Genomic DNA, 17,266 nt, shown 5'->3' with positions numbered 1-17,266 from the left:
TGCCCGCCAGGTACACATCCACTGGTTGCTTAGCAACGGCGTGCCTCTTCCCCCTACTTCAGCAACCTCCTCTTGTAGTTCTAGTAGCAGCCTCAGCAGGGAAAGCCAGGCTGGACCTGACAGGAGATGCTGCTGCTGCTGACAGGGAACGTGTGGGAACAAGCCTCCAAACAGGCCCAAGTGTGAAACCAAGGTTCTTTTTTAACACTCAGGTCCCACACTGACTCTCGGGAAGTCCTGCCATGGTTCCCTGTCCCCAGCGTCTGCCAGGCTGCTGGTTTCCTCTCCCACACTGGGAGTCTCACCCACTGCTGTGCTCTCTCTGCTCTGGGTCTCTGGATCTGCCCCATGTGGTCTCTTCCTCTCTTGCAGCTCGAAGTCCCTTGTCCTTTGTCATCCTGTAACTCTGCATCCACATGTGTCTGTCTCTGGGGTCTCTGTGTCTGTCCCAGGCTCTCTTTCAGCCCCTCCTGCTCAGACTTTGTAACTGTCAGTCTCCTTTTTACTAACACCAGTCCCCTCACTCCCCATCTCCAAAGGTCAGTCACAGTGAGGAACCTATGTTGCCCTAGCAACCATGACCACACCTTTTGTTACCACCATTCTAGGAAGGGCCTGTGGTGGGAGAGGTCTCAGAAATGGCCCCCAGGGGAATCCTGCTTTCTGCACTCAGCCTGCCCTGGGCTTCAGTTTCAATGGAAACTGACATTGGACTTCTGGCTAGCTAGGAAAGGACTACGTCCAGAAAAGAAAGAAAGTCCTTCCTTCTGCCTCCATCCCATCAGATACAAGGTCAGAGTCCCCAAGAGACGCTCCTGAAGAGGCTCAGCACCTGCCGTGGGCGGGAACCTGCCACACCCAGAACAGTGCTTCCCAGCCCCCAGCTGATAGACTGCCCTCCTGGGACATGGTGTCTTTCTCCCTGTCTGTGTCCACCTGAGCTGATCTCTTTTTTGTTTTGTTTTGGGGGGGTAGATTTGTTTGTTGGAGGTACTGGGGATTGAACCCAGGACCTCATGCATGCTAAGCATGCGTTCTACCACTGTGCTATACCCTCCCTGCAACAATGAAAGTTTTTTTTTTTTTAAGTTTTTTTTGGGGGGGGGGCAAGGGAGGTAATTAGGTTTACTTATTTTTAGAGGAGGCAGTAGGGATTGAACCCAGGACCTCATTCATAAAACCATGCGCTCTAGCTCTTTGAGCTATACCCTCCCCTCTACCTGAGCTGATCTCTTTACCTACACTCCCTGCCACCCCACCTCCCTCAGTCCCTGATGTTTAGGTCTGACAATATTACCTGTGGGTTAAGAACTAGGACTAGGAAGCAGTCAGCAGAGACAGATGACTGAGAGGAAACACTTCCAGAGTACAGGGAGATGGGGTGGAGCCCAGCTCCCAGGCAAGGCAGGGTTGGAGGGATGCTGAAATGAGGGCATGAGGGAAGTTTAGGGAGAGAGGCCTGGATTCTGTCTTCTAGCAGAGGAAGCCAGCAAACAGCAGATGGAACTTTCAGGCAGGAGGCCGGACCGAGTGACCTCACCCAAACCCTGCGGTATGGTGCTATTGCAACCTGGCCAGTCTCCCAGCTCTCCTGGGTCCCCAAGTAGGAGAGCTTTTTATAGTTCACTCCCCAACTTGGGTTTGAATAATTAAACAAGATGCACAGAAATAGCAGCCGGACAGCTAAGGCGGGTTATTTTGGGGTTTTCTGGAACACAGAGTGCTCCTGGGCGGCACCCCACCCATGCAGGGGCGGAGCCAGCATGAAGGCCGATGGGAGATTCCTGTGGGGGAAACCCACCCACACCCCCAGGGTTTCTGGGGTTGACAGGGTTGCTCTCAGCCAGAGGAGGGTCTCATCACTGTTTCTTGGTCTTCAAGGAAAGAGAGGGCTCTCATTATCTTCTGCTCATAGCTCCTCCCTTGTCAGGAAGTCCCTTCTGTTGTCTGTCAGCCCTTCTACTTCAGAGATGGTAACAGATATTGAAAATCAGATCGATAAGCAGCTTCAAGACAGGCTGAACCAGGACGAGGTGGCTACTGCTCCTCTGGCCAAGGAGCTGGAATCAGGTGATAGGAGGTCTTGTGACCCCTCGCCTCCCACTATAACAACTGGGAAGCTGGGGCGGGAGTGAAGGTTGGGGTGGGGGATGGGAGGGAGGCTGGGGAGAGGAGTTGGCTGGGGGGACAGACTAGGCTCCAGAGAAGAGGCCAAAGATGGATTAGTGTCTGGGCTGAGAAACTCTGAGGGGGCAAGAAGCTCCCCTCTTCTAGCGCCACAGTGTCCTCTGACCCTGGCAGAAGCCCAGCCTGGGTTTGCTGGGACAGGGTTTTAGCTGCTGAGCTAGGAATGGGAGGGGTGGGGAGGCCCCCTTCAGGTCTCCATTGCAGACCAATCATGTGTGGGTTGTTTGCATAATACTTTTGGTTCCACCACAGAGATTAGGGCCTCATCCCAACTCTACCTTGAGGCTCTATCTACCACAGAGTTTAAAACCTGGGGCACAGAGGGGGGCCGATGTAATGTTTTCTTTCTTTGGGTAACAATTTCAGGGGTCGGTTTAGAAGTCAGATTTCAGTAAATATTGAAACCATTTATTCATTCATGTCTATTCATTTAACAAGCATTTTTAAAGCACCAGCTATAAGCCTTACATTGTGTTGGTGCTGGTGCTGGGAATAAACTAGTATGGCAAGCTCCTTGCTGTCAAAACTTGAAGTTTAGTGGGTGAAACGGCCATCTTAAAACCTTCTTCCCACCATTTCTGAGCACTTACTATGGATTAGATAACATACAGGAGTTTCGCAAAAATTGTCCCATTTAATCCTTGTAACAAGTCTATGGTCTAAGTAGCATTAGCCCCATTTGACAGTTTTTAGAACTAAGAATGAAGAGACCTGCCCAAAGTCACTCAGCTTGTAAACTATATAAATGGAATTGGAACCTATGTTTACAGGACTCTAAATTCTGTGCTCTTAACCACTGCCCATGTGGTCGCTAATGCATGGAAGGAAGATGCAAGTTCATTAAATGCTGTGGGTGTTCAAAAACAGAGTGAGATTGTCTGAGCTTTGGGTATGTGCTATGCGTGGCTGGGTGGGGCAGTCAGGGAAAGCCTCCCCAGAGAGGTGGCTTTTGTACTGTACTCCATTCATTCTACAAATACTTAAATTGAGTATCTATTACGTCCTTCGAGCTTGGTGCTGAGAATAGCGAAGTCAATGAAGTCCTTGCGCTAAGGACATACTGGGCAGGGATAGAGGAAAGGCTGCAGTTATTATCGGGTGAGTCCTAAATGCCAAGTCTCCTAAACCTCGGAGTTCTTGCTCCTCCTGGGTTTCTCTCCCAGGGGCAAATACCCAAACTTCAGGGGAATCTAGAGGAAAGGCCTGGCCGTCCTACTCTGGTAAGTCCTTCCTAACGTCTATCCTGCATTTCTTTCTGTTTCAACAGATTTCCCCACCTCCCATTTCATTCCTCCTTTTCAAGGCCAAATCTCACAGCAGTAACCCGGCAGGCCGAAAGTGTCTGGCCCTTTAAAGCCACCTTCTTCCCCCCACGTGCCGTCTGGTTGGGCTGGCGACGCTGACGCACGCGTGACGTCAATGGCAGCTGGCGGAGTCTGGGCACGAGGAGAGAAGTTGGGATGGGGGTGGGGGACGAGAGCGAGAGGGCGGTTTATTTGCATTTAAAGGGGCCACTCCAGGGTTAGTGATCAAGGATTTAAAGAAATGTGTGTGTGGCAAACTTTCCGTCTTGCGCTATGGGGCAAGAAAAAGGCGTGGTACGCCTAAAGTAGGTGGTGACTCGAGTTTGCGATATCAATTATGTCCTTCCGCGAAAAGGGGGAAATAGTCCGTCGGTGCCCGGGCTGGAACCACGTGACCTGGAGAGGTGGGGGGGTGGGGAAAGGGAAGAAGGGAGGAGCTGGGGAGAAGGCTGTCAGGCTTCGTTTCAGCTGCCCCCACCCCCACATCCTGCCCACCCTCCTGCAGCTGCCACCACATCCTGCCCAGCCGGGGGCCGGGAACTCGTGGGGTGTGGGGGGGCACTGACCCAGGACCCGGTTTGGCACCCCTTCCCTGCCCCCTTCAGTTCTAGGGTGGGGCGTCTGCCCTTTGCCCCGGGCCTGGCCCCAGGCACCCTGCCACTAAGCCTGGGGCACAGCTCTGCCAGCACAGCCTTGGACACCTCTCTGCTTAACTCTGCCCAGCACCCTGCCCCCGCCCAGAGTGGGACTTGTTCTGGTCCCAGATGGGAGCTCCATCCCTGGACTAGCACAGTTATCAATAGACAAATAGAGGTGTTCAGTAAAGTTTTTATAATCTTAACATAGCTACACACACATACACACATACACTCACTCACTCACTCATAGAACAGACATTTGTTGAGTGCATTCCATGCCAGGCCCTACAAGACCCTGAAAACTCAACATTGAGTTAAACTGCTGCCCTCAAGGAGTTCAAAATCTGATGAAGACCAAAAATGTCAGCACAAGGCTGCATGCACTGATGAGATAGATACACAGTGTAGAGAATACAGAAGCAGAGGTACAGGATGACACACAGGTCCACAAGGAGAAGGTATACACAGAAGGATCACCAATATATGTGCTGGCCCTTCTCACAAGCAAGGTGGAAGATGTGAAGAGAGATTGGGGGTCTTTGCTGGAATTACCAGAAAACTGGGAGGAAGAATGTTCAGTCCAAAGGAAGGGATGACACGGATGGAGGTGAAGATGGAGATTGTCCAGCTAACTGTGGCGAAGGCAAGAGGGGTTAACCAAGCAGCCAGAGAGGCTGAACAGCAGTAATGGCTTCCCATAGTTATGGAACAACAGTCAGGAGAGAAGCAGCCCTTGGGGATGAGGAAGACCATTCCACATTAAGTTGGATTAGGGCTGCCTGGGGAGGTGTGAATAAAGGGAGCTGTTGATGTCCCTTTGTCATATAAATTTATGAAGGTGATACTGTACAGAGGAGTTTATGCACACTTTTTAGAATTTTGGTGGTATCTGTTTGACTCCTAGGGGATTTTATAGCAAGATTAGATGACTCTTCTTTAGGAAAGATGAGTTGGTAGTCAGAGGGGGAAAAGGAAGAATGACCCAGGCATCTGAGCCTGCTCAGGCATTTTCCACCTAGCGGATCCGGGGATGGGTAGTCCAGGGGCAAGAAGAAAAAGAAGTAGTGAGTCACTTTCAAGAAGTCTTTGTTATAGTCTTACTTCCAGTAATACTCCCTAGATCCTTTCTTAGTCCTCCATAGAAATCAAGCCCTCACATGTTACTTTTCCTTTCCCATGAAGTTCTCTCTATAAACAAACAAACAAACAAATAAATAAATTAAATCCTACCCCACTTGTAATGTCAGCCTCTCCTACCCTTTTCTAGTTGATTATCATTTCAGCACCTCAGTTCCAAGACACTCCATCTCCCCACTGAGCTCTTCTCACCCCTCCTTCCTCTCTCCTGTTCCTTCTGTCCCTTTAACACCCTCCCAGGTGACTCACCTTCCTTCCTCATTCTTTTGTTAAGGACCCAACATTCCAAGGCAAGGGGGACCTGCTGGCCAATTGCAGCCCTGGCAAGTCTGCCTCGGGCTTGAGATTGGCTGGAGCTGTGGTTGGTCACCACGCAAATCTATAGGAGGTTGGGGAGGGGGTTTCTGGGAAACAGCCCTGGGAAAGAATTTGTTCTGGGGTTGCTGATGTTTTTGGAGAGAACCCGTCAAGTAGAGCTGGGGCCAGAAGGGTCTCTGACTTGGAGAGCCTCAAAACTGAAGGCAGTCTGAAAACCCAGCTCTCTTGGTCTCTTGGGGGCCAGTCTGCCCCCTGCTCACTTTGGTTTTTTCCTGTAATCTGGGACCCATTGGTCTGAAGGCTGAGTTCCCAGGCCTGTTCCTAAGAAGTCTTTTCCAGCAGCCCTGGATCTCTCCAGTCTCAACATTCTGCTTTCCCGACGTCGGAAACAGCCGGAAAATAAACACCCTGATGACTAAACGGTTTCTCCAGCTAGAGCCTGGGGAAGCACTAAAAATAGAGGCCACAAGTGAGGGGAGGTTCCCCACTTGAGGGAGGGGGGGCACTTTCCCATCCTGCTATTGCCACAGCCCCAGGCCTGGCACAAGGCTCTGTTCTTCTCAGAGCCCTTGGGGATGGGACAGATGGGCTCCCCCTGCCTACCTGGAGGTCCTTCCAGGAAGCTAGCCCTGCCTGGCAGAAAAGACTGACATCTGCTGGGGCCCCATCTCTCAGCTCTAATGGGGAACTGAGACAAAGTGGGGACAAACATTTGGACAAAGTGGGGACAAAACGTTTGGGGACAAAGTAGGACACTGTTTAAATCATGTTTACTGAAGGAAGGGTCAGGTGGAGCGGTTGGAAACTGAGGCCAAGGAAATAGAAGCCTGCTGGCTTCCTGTCTTAGGACATACAAGATAAGCCTTCTACCTATTTGCGAAGCAATTCCACTGAACTTGCCTCCTTTGAGGCTAGTATGGGATAATGGGCCTAAAGTGGTCTTGGCAGTCCGGTCCTTGAGTTATTACAATGCAACATGAGGTACTCTTCAAAGCAATTTACTTATATGAACTAATTTAATCTTCATACCAAATTTATGAGTTAGGTACCATTATCATCTCCATTTGACCCATGAGGATCATGAGGTACAGGGAAGTTAAGTAATGTGCCTGAGTTCCCAGTTATTAAATGGTGGAAAAAGGATTTGAACTAAGGTAGCTTGACTACTCCAAAGGTGATACTTCTAATCACCATGACATGTTGTCTCCTTTATATATTAGTCTCTTCAGCTCTTAACCTAGAATTGAGTCTGTCCAGTAAATCAGACCCAGCCATATAGAAATCAGGGTGTGTGAAGAACTGAGTGCCCTTCTGTTCTGCAAGGTTCTTTGAGATCTAAGCCAGATTCCATCATTTCCTCAAGCTCCAGGTTCTTGGAGGTAATTAGGATGCTGGAGAAGTCTGGTGGGTCGGTTGTCCAGTAGCCATGGCACCCACACTCTTGTAGGGCAGGAGTCACCACACCCTGGAGCAAACAGGAATTAAGAATTTTTCTAAGTAAATACTGCTTCTTTAATAAGATACTTTTGGGCGTTTCCTGTGCTGGGGGAAATTAGGGTCACGCCCCTTTAAATTGCCCCCCTTGGCAGTAAGTGCTCTGGGGCCCGCAGGCACTGGGGATTAGGTCACCCACGAACTATGAGCTGTCGCTTTAAATTGTTGGGCGTCTGCCGAGCCAGGCCCAGGGAGGGGAGGGGGGCCTGTCACAGGTAGGGGGAGCAAAAGAGCTCTCCAGGTAACCCTCAGAAATGAATATGTTCCTTTAAGTGGGGCTTCGGCACACACTAAGTGAGGAAGATGGAATCTTTTCAATACTTGGTGTCTACCCTGAATTTATCTACTTAGATTCCCACCTCCCAACTCTCCTGAGGCGTGGGGGTTCGGGGGGAGCTGTCGAGGTAGCGTGTGTGTACGGGAGAGTATGCTCGCAGCCCGCGGAGCCTCCCCAGAAAGACCTCCTCGAGCGCATGGTGGCAGCAGTGCTAGGCGGCCGTCGAGCGAGCTGGAAAAGGGCATCGCGGGCGCGGGCCGATCCCTTTAGAGGCCTCTGGGTCTCGCCTACCTACTTTGCCTTGCTCTGTTGCTTCCTCCCTCCCTCCTGGCTGGCGGAGGGATCTGCCGCTCCCAGCGCCGCAGCCTAGCTTGGGAGGGCGGTGGAGTGCGGGCAGACCCGGCCCGGCCCGGCCCGGCCGGCCCGAGGGAAACTAGGGGCGGGGCCACGTCCCCGGGACCGCCCCTGCTTCAGCCCCGCCCTGTCGCCCCCACGGTTTCCTCCCATTGGCCCCCCCGCCTGTCCATCACCCTCATTTCCCCCACCCCTCAAGCTAGGCTGAGCTGTGCCTACGTCGGCCTCGACTCCCGGGGGCTGGAGGAGTTACCTTTGGAGCCCGAAAGGAGGAAGGAAGCAAAATATCAACAACAGCCGAGGCGGCTCGGGCGCTCGGCTCCGGTCCCCCGCCAGCTCGCCGCCTGCCTGCCCGCCCCCGCGCCCACGACGGGGGCCCTGGCCCCCCGGCGCCGCCCAGGGCCCGCGCCGACGCCGGCCTCATTTATTATTCCCCCCGCCCGGAGCTGCGGCTTCCAGGTGCTGAAGATTCCCCGGACCAGGGGCGAGGGCTACCCTCTCCCAACCGTTACACCCCCCTACCCTCAGCGGGGCGGTGAGTAGAGAAAAATAATGTGCCTGCCGCTTTAAGAGGCCCCCTCCCCCACCCCGTCCTGGGTTTGGGGTGGAGGGTGGTCTAGACCGTCCCCCTGAGGGGTGGGATGGGGTGGCCTCTTGGGCTGGGAGGAACTCGCTGAGCAGGCTGTGTTTTCGTGTGGCGTTGGTGGGAGATTACATGGGGGACTGTTTGGGTGAGGGAGTCGGCTGTGAGGGACAAGTGGAGTGGGCTGTAATTCCCGGGGGTGTTGGGGTCGGGGTGGGGACGGGCGGCTTGTGGTCTCGCCGGTCTATTGGTGTCCGGGGTTACGGCAGCCTCCGAGTGGTCTGGGAAGGGGCGCCATCCTCAGGGGGTCTCTGGTGACAGCCGGGAGCGACTGACATTTTAACAGCCGGCCCTCCCTCCCTCTCTCTCCTCACGCCGCCTGTTCCCTCCTCCTTGGCCCGAAATGGTGCAGAAGGGGGCCTGGGAGGGCGGCGGGAGGGTGGGGGCGGGGGGAGCCGCAGCTGTTTGGGAAGCGGGGGAGGGAGGGGGGATGTTGTTCAGATGACACCGGGGTGGTGGGTTGGGGTGTGTGAGTGTGTGTGTGTCCGGGGCCCGGGTTTGCCCGGTGCCTGTGGAGTTGGAACGCGAAGTCACCACGGAGGTGGGCACGCAGGACCCTTCCTTGGGACCTCCTAGCCCGTTTCGAGACCTGATCTGGTTTGTCAGCAACCCCAGCTGGAGAACCCCCGGCCAGAAGTTTGCAGCTGTTCAACATCTGGGCAAGACTTTTCTAGTCCCTCTCTCCACCTCTCTCGCAGGCTGAACTGGGCTGGGAGTTGGGGGTCTGGAGAATTGTTGGGGGGGCGTTGCGGGAGGGAGGGCCAAGGAGGCTAAGATGAATTTAGTCTCTCACTCCAGTGCCAGACCCTTTCTTGTCAGATTTGGTCTTACAGGGTCTATCTTCCCCTAGTAATTCAGGATTGTCTCTTAGCAGCCTCCTGAGGTCTCTCCTTATGAAAGGAGGGCTCTCGAGTGTAGGCAGGCTTGGAGCCACTGACTAGGTTATCCTGGGTTTATCCTTTGAGTGGGAGGCTCTTTCTGCCTCCCTTTAAGCATTGCATTGTTGCTGGGTTGGGGGAGGGGACAGTGGGTGGGTCCTGTGTCCCCCTTCCCAGTGCCCAGCCCCCCTTTAGAGGTCTCCTTGTAGGCCTGGTTTCTTTGGTTTGGGGGTGGCCCTCCCCTGCACCTACCCCCATCACCTCAGTGGGTCTCCTAGGCAATTCGGGGGCCAACCTGGACTATGGGAAGTTTACCGTCTGGGGCGGTGACCTTGGGCTGCTCTGGCCTCTAGATAGCAGGGGAGCCCAGGCCTGCATGAGATTGGGTGTTTTGAAGTTAGGGAGCTGTCCACCTCCCACTCCTCTCCAAACCCCCAACAGAGAATTCTTAGTAGTCAAGGAGAGCATTGAAAAGGCACATGTCAGTGTTCACAGATGTCCACTCGCTTGTGGCTGCCGGGTCACACCCGCCCCAGGACCTAGCCTGGCTGTCCCAGCTCCCACGGCCTGCCTGGGAATGAATTTCCTTCCTGTGGTTTCCCAGTGTGTTAGGCAGGAGATGGGGGTGGGGTGGGGTGGGATCAGTGTGAGGGTGGCTGAGGACCCGTTTATATTGGGTGATGGGGGGATCACTGGAGCTCATATGTAGCTCTTTCCCCACTTGCCCCAGTACAGGCATTTGGACCCTTGGGTCTTGGTGGTCATATTCTGTTTGTTGTAACTCCCCTGCCCACCTTCCCCCAACACAGCCCGTATGTGTTTGTGTGTGTGTGTGTGTGTGCGTGTGCGCGTGTGTGTGTGTGTGTGTGTGTGTTTGTGTAAGTGTGAATATGCATTTGTAAGGGGAGGGTCTCTGGTTTCTCTGGGAAAAGGAGGAGCTTTCACTCACAGTCCTTTAGAGATCAGAGAGGTTGAGTATTTTTTGTCTGAGGTCACACAGCAAATCTCTGTCGGAACTTTAGTCCAACCACCACTCTTTTCAGACACAGTTTCATACTAGGGAGAGATTATAGGAAGAAAAACACAATCCTTCCCTTTGGAGGCCCTGGTCTGAGGGGACAAGCAAGACCCTCTTATTTGGCGATGGGCATGGGAGGTTGGGCTAGAGCTTCTGTCTGCTGTACCCAGTGCCTGGAACAGAGTAGTGGAGGACTTGGGAGGGTGGTGGGGGCTGCCTGTTGTTCACCCAACTCTGTACCTGCTGTCCCTGGACTGGAGGAGCCTGGACTTCCCAGCTCTGCCCCTCTTAGCTTCTGGCTCTTCTCATAGGCTGGGAGATATGATAGTCTTTCTGGCTGCTGTTACATAATATCTCCAGAAGGGTTTTTTTTTTCTTTTTTTCCTTTAAATCTTTACTGGGTCTTTCCTGGGAGGGGTGATGGTGGAGAAGGTGGAGGGTAGATCTCTCAGGTTGAGGCTGGAGGACCAGTAGCTAGGAGGCTGGGGGAGGCTTCCTGGCCCCCTGAGTGGGATGGGAAAGAGGAGGCCTTGTGATTAGGCCCTCATTGATTGTGACCTAGCCCCTCCCACCCCTCTTCTCTGACCATGCTCTGGGAAGGTTCTGCTGTGGGTATCCCTGGCCCTTGTGCCCTTAGAGAGGCCATGCCCTCTGCTTATCGTTTCAGTCTCCTTCTGGCCAGCTGGGCCCCCTGCCCTCCCCAGTTGACTTTTGGTCCAGAATCTCAGTGTTGACCCTGACTGGTGTGGGTGGGCCTTGTGTTCAAAACTTTCTGTACCTCTGTGGGGGAAAGAGGAGTCAGGGACAAATGGGTGGGTCCAGCATTTTCCTATTTGTATTCAGAGCCAGGCTCTCTGCTCCTCTGACCCTCTAGTCCAGAGGGTGGTGGCCTTACTGGAGAAAGGGAGTTGGTGGGGGATGGATAATAGAAGCCTCGATCTCTGGGGAACAAGTCTCTTGGTGTTTACCTGGGTTCCATAAGTGGATATGAGGGTCAGACATGGGCCTCGAACCCATCATCAGGGGTCAGGTTCTGGGTCTTGTGGCACTGTGGTGAGAGGTTCTCCACCCCTCGGGATCATGGCTGGGACTCTCCAGGCTCTCTGAGGCCAACTGGTTTGAGGCAATTATCTCCCTTTTACAGGGAAGGAGATGGTGATGGGGCCAGCATAGCCTCAGCATCACTGTAATCGCTGGTGGCTTTTATGAGCCAGTCATGGGACCGGAGTCCGGCCAACCGTCTGTCCTTCTGTCCCAGCTTGGTAACTTACTCATGGAGTATGGAGGAGGTGTTAGGTACTAGTAGTTTTGTTCTGAGAGCTGAACACCTTTCTGTGTTGTGGTTAATGTCCCCCTGTCTGTCCACAACTGCAGCAGGCAGAATGAACCTTAGACTTCAGGAAGAACTTATCAGTGCAGGTAGATGGGGGGAGAGAGAGTGAGTTTGAACTTGGCCTGGGAAAGATGAGGATCTCAAAGCACTTTCTCCTCCAGTGACTCTTGGTGGCTCTGCTGAGAGGCCTTAACTTTGGCCTAGTAGGGATGGTGCTGTTTGGCTCCTGGAGTATTTGTTTTCTCTTCTCCCCTGCTGCCTGGGCCTGAAAGTATCCTGAAGAGTTTGTCCCAGAGCTGTGGCTGGCTCGCCTTTGGGCCCCTTTCCCTTGGCAGTGGGAATACGTAGGGCTCTTGTGCAGACTGACGTGCCCAGATGCACCTGGCAGGTCCACAGCATTTAGTGGCTCACATGCATGGAGGTGTACATTGCATACACACACGGGTGTGTAGACACACAATGGTGTGTAGACACCCATGGAGCAGCTGCACTTTGTTAGGGGTGGGGGTAGTGAAAGGCAAAGATGATTAAAAGATTGGAGACTAGGGACAGGTTGAGGGGACTAGAGGCAAGAAGGCAGAGCAAGAGGGATTGAGTTGGACCTAGAGCATGGCGTGTGAGTTGGGGAGCCCTGGCTGACTTCCATCACTGCCCCTTGCAACACTACACTCCACCCTCACCACCATTTAACCCTCTCTGTGGCCCTGGCACAGCCTGCCTTTGCCTGTCACACTAACTGCATGTCCTTGGGTAAGTCAGCTTTCCAGATGTATAGGAGTTTCACCTAGCCTTGCGGTGAGCAGAGCACCTGGGTGTTTTGGTGGTTTGTCACTGGTCTCTGTTGCCCTTCCCACTCATCCTGATGAGCAAGGCCATTCTGAGGTATCAAGGTTGCATTTGAGCCTGCAAGCATTTTGGGGCCAGTCCTTGGCCTGGGTGATCCTTAAGACCTTTTGCATCTGATTTTTCCTTTTCTTGAGGCTATGGACACAACCTCCCCTTCTTGGGAGCCTAGCCATGCTTCTGGCTGGTCCTGCCTGGCATGGAGACAGGGAGTGTGTTCACTGACTCTGCACAGAACCCTGATAGCCTGGGGGTGGGGGAGACAGTTGGGCTTGCTGTCTGATGTCTCTCCCCTCTGCTGTAGGCTGGGAAAGGAGGGGCTTGTCTGGAGCTCTGGCCTATTGCTGGCCTCACCCAGGCGGGACCATATTTACTCATTTAAACTCACCCTCCCAGGAGGCTCTGGGCTCTAGGCCTGGTCACTGACCTTGGCCTGGTGCCTCTGGCTGGATGCTCTGGCCACTCCCATAGGAGTTGGAGAGACCAGGGAAGCATACAGAGAAGGAGCTTTTTTGTCCCCTGGTCAAGAGTACTATACCCTCAGGCAGTGCCCCTCTCACCCTATTTTCCAATTTACTTTGAAGACCAAAACCTAAAACTTTTGAGATCCCTGGGGATTGGAGGAAGGAAACTTCTCATTTGTCATGTCCCTGTGTGCCAGCCTCTGTGCTGGATATGGAAACATAGGAAGACTCATTTATTTCTCTCCACGCTTTTTTTTTTTTCAATAATTGGGGAGACTGAGTCAGAGATAAGTGACTTGCTCAAGCTTTCCCACTTAGGAAGTGTTAGGGCTTTTGTCTGAGGTTAAGGGAAAGATCCTGCCCTGCAAGAGGCGCAGTGGAAAAGGGAGGCTTAGGGAGACCTGAGAGGAGGAGGATGCATTGAAGGGGAGAACGAACTCAGTAGGATTCCCTGGCAGGAGGGCAGAGGATTAGGGTTTGGTGGCAAGTTGATGGGGGGCATCCTTGGTTCCCTCCAAAAGTTTTGTATTCTGATTGAGTGCCATGGGAGAAAGCCTCCAAAGCAGGGGCATGAGGGCAGGAATGAGTAACACTTAGAGAACCCTTTTGGGTACCCATTTGTACCCCCTTGGGCTGCCATATGAAATGGATGAGGAGAGAGACTAGATCTGGAAAGACTTGAGCCACAAGAGTCTTGGGCTTGTATGAAGGCAAGAGGCATGGCTAACTTGAGCCTCCCAGGCTCAGATATTAGGGAACTGCCCCGGAAATGTTACTGTTACTCCCAGGGAGGGAGACCTTGCCTGCTCGCAGTCCAGGTTGTGAGGGGAAGCGCTGTGCTCAGCAGTCAGCTCACCTCTTGTCACTTACTCCTGGTGACCTTGGGCAAGTTTCTGTCCATCTCTGGGTTGGTTTCCATCTCTGTGAAACAGAGATGCCGCCTCTGGGAAAGGAAGGAGGCTCTGTGGGAAAACGTGTAGTATGCAAACACAGAGTGAGTGCTTAGAAAGTGGCTACATCCTTTCTTCCAGACATTAGCTCCAACCTGGCCCAGGACGTACCTGCTAAGGCAGCTGCCCAGAAGGTGGGGTAGGGGCAGGCAGGGTCCCGGGTGGGGACTTGAGGTGAGGGGCACTGAGGAGGCCTTGAGAGGACTTCCAGGCCTAGGCCCAGTCTGACCCTAGATGGGCTTGGGAAGCTGAGCCTAGCCCTGCCCTCCATCCAGCTGTCTCCTTGTCTCAGAACCTACCCCTTCCACATTTCACCCCCGAGTCTTACCAGAGCCCTCTGGCTGCATGCTTACTTACTCCTCATGATTTTCCTGCCCCTAAGACTGCCAGCAAATCCTTAGGATTGAGAGTTGGAGAACAAGGAATGAGAGCTCATCCTCAAACCTCAAGGGAAAACATACGGTGGGTGTGGGTGGGGAGAGGAGGGGTTGGTCTCTTTTTGTAGTCTTCCCACTGCAGTTAGGTCAAGTAACATGGAGGCAAGGGGATGGAGCAAATGACCTCGAACCTTTAAAGAGGGTATATATTAATTGGGGGGGCGGGTAGACCAGGAGGAAGGGCTGAGCTTGAAGGGGGTGCTTCAGGCCTTCCCAGTCACATCTCTCCTTGACCTCTGAGCCCCTTTCCTCCATCCCCCACAGCTGCCTGCTTCTCTGCTGACTCCCTACGCATACCCGTGGCAGGCCCATGGGGCCCGGGCTGACTGGGTGGGGACAGGTGTCCTGGCCCAGCTGTTCCCTCTTGTCTCCCCCACCTGTCAGCCCAGAGGGTGGGGAGCTGACAGTGAGCAGAGAGGAGGAACCCCTTGGCCTCCTCACCTGCTCCCTGGGGTGGGGCCCTGGTTGTAAAGTGTAGCAGAGGGATTGAGAATAGACAACAGGCAGGATTTCCCACTCAGAGGAAGGTTGATAGCTCCTGATCATAGGAATGGCAGAGAAAGCTGGGTAGACAGGGACCCTGATCCTACCTGGCAGAAATCAGAGGGGTCTTTGCACAGTATCTTCATGAAAGGGCAAGAAACTAAGTATTGGTGAAGGGCATGAACAAATCTGGGGGCAAGTATTTGCATAGATGTGTGTGGGTACTCCCCACCAACTGCACTGCCTGCTAGTGTGGCGGGGCGGGGCAGGGGGGGCCCATCTGGCTGGGCATCTTAGCCTCACCTGGCACCTTTCCTGAAAGCAGCAAGCTAATCCTGTAAGAGCTGCCTGGCTGGCTGCCTCCGCAGGGCCACGCAGCCGCACTGCCTGCCCTCCCTTGCCAGGGGCTTAGAGGACTGTCCTTCGAGTCAGAAGGAGACCTAGCCATCACCCTGTGCGGCCCCTTTAAATCCTTGGTGGCTTCCCGAGGTCATGATGTCTCTAGGAGGATTTGCTTTCCCTGATTGGATTGGCCTCTTTGGGATGGGGATGGGATGAGGGGCTGTCTGTAATTGTAGGTGGACACTTCTGATCCTCCACCTTCCCTTCCTGTCGGAATTGGTGCTGTCCAGTCTGAGGGTTCAGGCCTCAGGCCCCCTCCCCTCTCTCCTTGTCCTCACATCCCAGCAGTCAGGACCTAGACATCCTTCATTTGCTTCAGCCAGAGCAGCCCTGCTCTGTGGTTGGAAAAATAGGATCTTGCTGCTTTAAACAAGGGTCAAATTAAAAAAAAAAAAAAAAAAAAAGGGTCAAACCAATGCCCTGGAAGAGAGTGCCCTTCTGAGACTGTCTGCTGCCTGCTTTTCTCTACTTTTTTCTCTTCAGTTTGCTCTTCTTTTGGCCAGGGGCCCATATTCCATAATTACTTCAAGCCCTCATTTCCATGGGCAGTCCCTCTCCTGATCTAACCATCAGCCTGCCTGCTGCAGTGGCAGGCAGCCCAGACCCAGCACTGGTGGCATTATGCTCGTCCCAACGGCTCTCAAACTGACCCGCCCCCAAGGCCCCAGCTGCCACTTTCACTTCTGTCTCCTGAGACCCCAGAGGGAAGTTGGGTGGGGAGGTGGAAGGTGACACACTAACCGTCCCAACCGCCCTACCTCTCCTCAGCTGAGGCTTTGGATGGCCAGGGGCCCCTGTCCACCCCTCTCATCTAGATGACTGGAATGGGCTTAGGTTGCAGGGGAAGGGTTGGCTACAGTGGGAGGGATGGTGGTTAGATAGCAGGAAAGACTTCCCAGGATAGGAGACCACTGCTTTGGCTTCATTATTTCAGAAGGTGTGGCTGGAAGTGTAGATATTACAATGAACAAAGAGAGGTCAGTTTGACCTCTTCAAGGTAGGCAGGGGATTGGTTGTCTTCTAGCTCGCATTGGTTGGACTATAATTCTGGAGCCGCCATGCCTTCCCTAATGTTACCAGTTGCCCATACTTGGTCGGGTAACTTCTAACAAAGCAAACTTGAGCCCCAGAGACTACTTTGAGTCCAAAGACTTAGCCCTGGGAAGTCCTCTTTGAAGTCTTACATCTATCTTGCCTGCTGTACGAGGCCATTTTCTCTGGCTTTGCACTCTTGGGGATGGATTTTAGAAACAGGGGTAGAGGTAAAGGACAATCCACCTCCATCCTCCTGTTGCCCCCCGCCTTGGCACTACAGATAGGAATAGGGTTTTTCTCCTGGAGAACCCCCAGGCAGTTTCGGAGCCATCACACTACCGCATGAATCGTATGAAATTACTCTAGCTGGAGTTCTTACTTGTTCCTCATAATTACACCTTCTCCCCTCAAATCCCGGCCTGGACAGGGGACCTGGACAAGAATGGAGGACTCAGTTGGATTGAAAGCTCTATATAATACCAGTGGATCAATTCAGGAATGTTTTCTGGGCGAGAAAGATGGGACTGGAGACCTGAAGTGCCAGTAACTCCACTTGGGGTCCCGAAGTGCCTAGAGATGCTGGATAGGGGTGGCCTAAGTACTGGAATGAGAAGTAGAACTTGATGGAATAAGGTCAGAGACACTATGCAAATCCCCATGCAAATGAGCAGAAGTGAGTCATTACTGATCGGCCTGCTGGGTGGAGAATGAAGGAAGGCTCAGGCTCAGATTGCAAAGCTGGCCCCACTAATGACCATGACAGTGACCTTGGGCCAGTCACTACTCTAACCAGAAGCAGGACCCCAAACCCTGGGTCTGATAGGCATTCCAAGTGTGTGAGGGGATTGGGATAGCAGAACCTCTGCTGCCAGGGCCTGTGTGCCCTGCCTGGCACCCACCCTGGCTGACCATTAACCTCTGTCAACCTGTGGCTATCTGTTATGCGGGTTATCGCTCAGAAAGCACCTCCATCTTCATCAGGCCTGTTCCTCCTCTCTTCTGTCCTCCACATTGCCCTCCCCTCCTAAGCTACAGGACAGTGGACCTAACCAGGCCATTTCTTCTGTTACC

General features: G+C 53.3%; 1 protein-coding gene and 1 long non-coding RNA gene across 7 annotated transcripts in view; one reads left to right on the top strand and one right to left on the bottom strand.

The window, feature by feature from the left end:
- Positions 1 to 6,566: 6,566 nt before the first annotated feature.
- On the bottom strand, positions 6,567 to 7,825 carry LOC123616578 (uncharacterized). The gene is made up of 2 exons (XR_006724579.2): positions 7,647 to 7,825; positions 6,567 to 7,049 (listed from the first exon to the last, which is right to left on the bottom strand). It is a non-coding gene; the product is annotated as an uncharacterized LOC123616578 (long non-coding RNA).
- Positions 7,826 to 7,961: 136 nt separating this feature from the next.
- MEF2D (myocyte enhancer factor 2D) overlaps positions 7,962 to 17,266 on the top strand; it is a 32,926-nt gene continuing 23,621 nt past the window's right edge. Inside the window, exon 1 of one of the 6 annotated variants that reach the window (XM_074349581.1) lies at positions 7,962 to 8,244. The gene's annotated coding sequence lies outside the window, so the exon portion shown is untranslated. Of the gene's footprint in view, positions 8,245 to 8,417; positions 8,441 to 8,882; positions 9,012 to 17,266 lie in introns of those variants that run through there. The other 5 variants (XM_074349583.1, XM_074349578.1, XM_074349582.1 and 2 more) reach the window with 5 other exon arrangements.

The sequence above is a fragment of the Camelus bactrianus genome, chromosome 21, assembly GCF_048773025.1.
Source record: "Camelus bactrianus isolate YW-2024 breed Bactrian camel chromosome 21, ASM4877302v1, whole genome shotgun sequence".
In the NCBI taxonomy this organism is placed as follows: domain Eukaryota; kingdom Metazoa; phylum Chordata; class Mammalia; order Artiodactyla; family Camelidae; genus Camelus; species Camelus bactrianus.
This window is presented reverse-complemented; position numbering and strand designations above follow the sequence as displayed.